This window comes from Eulemur rufifrons, chromosome 15 (genome assembly GCF_041146395.1).
Source record: "Eulemur rufifrons isolate Redbay chromosome 15, OSU_ERuf_1, whole genome shotgun sequence".
Taxonomy (NCBI): domain Eukaryota; kingdom Metazoa; phylum Chordata; class Mammalia; order Primates; family Lemuridae; genus Eulemur; species Eulemur rufifrons.
The window spans coordinates 18,166,726-18,172,052 of NC_090997.1; the positions used below are offsets into that span (position 1 = coordinate 18,166,726).

At 41.4% G+C, this 5,327-nt stretch overlaps 1 pseudogene; it reads left to right on the top strand.

Moving 5' to 3' along the window:
* Positions 1–376: 376 nt before the first annotated feature.
* Positions 377–1,365, top strand: LOC138395547 (G protein pathway suppressor 2 pseudogene; annotated as a pseudogene).
* Positions 1,366–5,327: the final 3,962 nt, after the last annotated feature.

The following is a 5,327-nucleotide window of genomic DNA, read 5'->3' on the forward strand; positions in this document are numbered from 1 at the left end:
TTTCTCAAGTCAGGTTCTCAAAGTGTGACTATACTGTGAGGTATAGGTGTTATAAGATTGTACAAAAGTACAGTCAATGATACTTTCATTCAGATATTAGAAGTACAAACCTAAGTCATAAAATGGGTTAAATGGGCTGCCTATTTGATGAGACAGTTTGAATCCCAGTTCTGCTTTTTTCTAACTGTATAAGCTTGGGGAAATCGTCTTACTTCTTGGAGCCTTAGCTTTTCTCTACATAAGTCATCAACTTCTTGCAAAAATTAAATGGTAGTTATTAATAAGAATTATTGGAGGCCACGGAGAAAGCGCAGAGAACGCGGGCTCGGTCTGAGGTGTGGCAGTCAGTGACAGAGTCGGGCGCCATGCTGCACTCCTGGAGCGCCCCAAGCTTTCCAACGCCATGGCCAGCGCGCTGCACCGGCACATCATGGTGGAGCGGGAGCGCAAGCGGCAGAAGGAAGAAGAGGTGGACAAGATGATGGAACAGAAGATGAAAGAAGAACAAGAGAGAAGGAAGAAAAAGGAGATGGAAGACAGAATGTCATTAGAGGAGACCAAGGAGCAAATTCTGAAGTTGCAGGAGAAGCTTTTGGCACTACAGGAAAAGCACCAGCTTTTCCTGCAGCTCAAGAAGGTTTTATACGAGGAAGAAAAACGGAGGCGAAAGGAGCAGAGTGACCTGCCCACCCTGACATCAGCTGCGCACCAGCAGAGCTTGACTGTCCACACAGGAACTCCTCTCCTCAGTATGCAGGGGAGCCCTGGAGGACACAATCGCCCAGGTACCCTCATGGCAGCTGACAGAGCTAAATCGATGTTTGGACCCCAAGTGCTTACGACCCGGCACTAGGTGGGCTCACCAGCTGCTTTCACAGGGACCCCAGAGCATGGGCAATTCCAAGGCAGCCCAGGTGGCGCCTATGGGACTGCTCCGCCCCCACCTCACTATGGGCCCACACAGCCAGCCTACAGTCCTAGTCAGTAGCTCAGAGCACCTTCGGCGTTTCCTGCACTGCAGTACCTATCTCAGCCACAGCCACAGCCCAATGCCGTGCATGGCCACTTTCAGCCCACCCAGACAGGGTTCCTCCAGTCTGGTTCTGCCTTGTCCTTGCAAAAGCAGATGGAGCACGCTAACCAGCAGACTGGGTTCTGTGACTCATCCTCCTTGCGCCCCACGCACCCGCAGGCTCTGCATCCAGCCCCTGGACTTCTTGCCTCCCCCCAGCTCCCTGTGCAGATGCAACCAGCAGGAAAGTCGGGCTTTGCAGCTACCAGCCAACCTGGCCCTCGGCTTCCCTTCATCCCACACAGCCAGAACCCGAGATTCTACCAAGAGTGACCATCAGATTATATCCTCAACCTCACAACCCCCACCCTACCATGGGTTATGGTGCCCCTTCCTGTGTGTCCCAGGCCAATAAAATCTACCTGTCATTGCCCCTGAAAAAAAAAAAAAAAGAATTATTGGCTTAGAAAAGCAATTCTAGATTATCTAGTCTAACTCTTTATTCTGTAGGGATGGGTCTAAGGTCCACAGATTTAACAGCTTTTCGCAAAGTCACACATGGCATTATCAGCAGAGCTGGTATACAGCCTGTGTTTCCTATATCACAATACATTGTGTCGTCTACTCCAGCATTCTGACTTCTGATACTTTAACAGTAAGAATTCTTGGTTCAATCTCTGAGACGTTATGTTAAAACCTTACTAATACTTGATTTTTAAAATATGTTTGCCACCAACACATTTTCACAATTTGAGCTGTGTTAGTCACACTAAACTGAAGGCTGACTCAAGGTATAAATAAAACTTTAGCTAACCTTAGTTATTCCTTAGTTATTGCTATCTGACAATACCTCACAGAAATAATACTGGTGGTTTCTGTTTTGTTTAAATTGTAGCTAGTGTTTCTGTGACCTGGAAAATTTAGTAAATACAATTACATAGTGTCCTCGCATAAAATTTAGTGCAAACAAATTCAAATAAATTTAAAATTATAATATTCCATAAGGTAAGTTTCTATTTTTTAAGATATTGGGCTTCAAATGTTAATGATATAACAGATTTCATTGAAATAAATTATGCGTGACTGTTTTGGATCATCCCTTCTTTCAAATAATTTTTCAAATTAGCCACTGTCAAAGCTGTTGTGAAGAAAAGATAATATAATCAAATGTAGACAAAATTACAAATTCCTTAGTTGCTTAATCTATTAGTCTTTACTTTTAGTAGACAGAATTACTACTTAAATTTTAGTAGACAGAAGCAAGCCTCTAGGCAAAGGAAGAGAAGCAAAATGACTGAGTTCTAGAGAGGAAGAAAAGCAAGGCCAGTGGAGATACACTTTAACTCGTGCTGCAGGGTGACTGCCTCCTTAATCTGTACGTAGCTTAGATCAGGATTGTCCAACTTCGGTGTGTATCAGGAGCACCTGGAAGGCTTGTGACAACACAGATCTCTGGGGTCCGCCACCAGAGTCTCTGATTCAAAGTTCTCAGGTGATGCTAATGCTGCTGGTCAGTCAGTGGGACACTTTGAAAAACGTTGGCTTGGACTGGCCACTGAGTCAAATGATAATGTGCTGGTTTAGATATATTAGTGTTACTAATATCATAGTATATTAACAGCATAACGCCAGCACTTTAATAGCAATGATGTTAGTATTACACTTTTAGAAAATTGTGAATCATAGATGCAATATAAGAAACTAGGATCAAGATGTCTCCGGATCATATCTGTAAGACTGCCATTGGAAGCATCTGGCTGGTGGCCACAGAATCTATGAAATATCTCATATTGAATGGGACATAGGAGCAAAGCATCAAGTCAGAGAACAGCAGGAGATCAAAAGTGAAGTTTTAAGTAAGTCATGAACCCAGAACAGTTGTACTAATACTGGGTAAAGCATACAAAACTGAGAACATAGAAATATCAATGGGCCACAATGCTATGACCCAAGCTACTAACCCAGAATGTGAGGAAGCAACATGCCCACATGGTGGGGATATGAAAGCCCATTGCAACAGAAGCCACCTATTCTAGAGCCCCGTATCTCCCCTTGCCATCTCCTTTCTTGTTTTCTTAACTAACAATGCCCCCCCACCATTGAGCTCCAAGTTTGCACTTCCCATGTGAATTCTATTACTTTATCTTATCACCACTTAAGACCTTGATTGTTAACCCTTTTAAACTTTAGCAAATCAAACTCTAAATCAGGCACCCAGAGAGTACAAGTTCTTGACTAGGGCATGCCCCCTGCTCTCTGCTTAAAAAAGGGAAATCAAGCAATGATTCTTGTTAAGATCTCTAAAGTTGTAAGGAATATTGACATGGGATATTCACTCAGTACACTGAATGATCTGTAGAACTGACCAACCCCTACACAGAAACACACATACACACACTCTCTTCCTCTCTCTCTGTCTCCCTCGCTGCCCAGGGCTCCATAAAAAGCCACTATGAACTCTATGGGGAAGCAGGAAAAAAAATCCAGAATAACGTGTTGGTAATGGATTTTAGAGACATGAAACTTTTCCCGAAAGACCCAAGATTATCTACATACCAGAAGCAACTTGTTAAGTGCTCTGAGCTTATTGGTTTATTATATGTTTTCCATACTTTACCTTTACTTTCCCAATATTCTTTAAAGATAATTTCTTTTATTTTACAGATGAAGATACTAAGACTCAGAGGAGATTTGCTCTAGGTCCCCAAGTAATGACAAAGCTGGAATTAAACAATACAGATCTGGGGGGTTTCCTTAAAGAATTGTCCATGAATATTTGAAACTGAGAACAAGTATGCAATTGAAATTCATAATTACTATTATTTTTCAGATTTTTCTGAAGGTAGAAGAATCAGAATGTCCCCCAAATCCTATGCATTTTTATTAGTAATAAGCGCTTAACAAACATTGCTTTAAATATTTTTACATACTCTCCCAAAAACATTATGAAGAGCTATCTGCGTGTGCGTGCACCCGAGTATGTATGTGATGTTAAGGTTGTGGAAACTGAAGCAACAAGCACATAAGAAAAGTATCCATCTAAGTGGTAGATGAAGTATTCAAATCCAGGTCTATATGATTCCAGAGACCAAGATTTTAGCTACCCCACTCTTTGACTTCTCACGTAGGTTTTTCTATAGATAATCCTGGAGCTGAGGTCCAGCAGAAATAATTTACTTGACAAGGACTAATGAATGTACCTTGTGCCAGAACTTGCACTGTAGCGAGTCATCTTAAAGCATAATTGTAACATGCTGACATGCTAAAGGGTTAGCGTCTTCTTTCTCCAAAAGACTCAATCTGGGACTCTTTTCAATCTCTGTAATATGTTCGTCATCGTTTTTCAGGTGCCTGCCCGCCTACAACTCACCTGAAGGAAGCTGCCCACCCTCAGGCCCTGGCCTTTACTGCTAATTGGATGAGGGAACGTGCATCTCACCCAAGAGTCACCAATCCACAGGCTTTGCAGTGACTGCAGTGACCTGTATCTCGGATCCTGACAAGCTGGGCCAATCACATTCCTTTTTTTTTTTTGAACTGAGGAACAGAGAAAAGATGCAAAATAGCAATGGAGACAAACTCTCTAGGGTAAAACCCTCGCCAGGGAATTGCATAATGGAACATTCTAGGTATGAAATATTGCACATTTTATGTTCTCCACTGCATACTTTCAAAGTACTCAATCATATTGTCCCCATATTTATTAAGAAAATGAGTTTTAAAGACCACAATGAAGCTGTCATGTATATGGTTTCAGCATGTTTTCTTGGATGGCATCATTTAAGAATCTCTGTTAAATTAAAAAAGAAAGTAATGGTAACAAATACCTAGAGTTATCAATAATATTTACACTTAAGTGATGAAAAATTCTTAGAAGTAGGAAAAAGAAAAGCTTCACTCATGTTTCCAATGTTCTATAATTCATGAGTAATTTTAATGTATAAAATGGATTTTAAATTATATGTGTCAATGCACTTGCTATGCCAGTCTCCGATTCTTTATATGAACTCAAAAGTCAAAACCCACTGTGTGGATTTACTCCCAGTTATGGTACATAGGAAATCCTAGGGACACTGGAGTCAGTCCTGGATTCTAGTCGTGATGCTGATGCATTAATATTAGGTATATGACTGCGATGGGGAGCATACACTGTGGGCAATATTTTAATCCTCTGTAAAAGATAAGTTATGCAAATGTATATTTAACCTCATTATTATTGTCAGGGTTAAAGGAGATAAACCAGAAAGCACCCTGTAAAGTGTGTGCTATGCCACAGCACTATAAAGTTGTTTCGGCAGCCTTGTGTTTTATCACA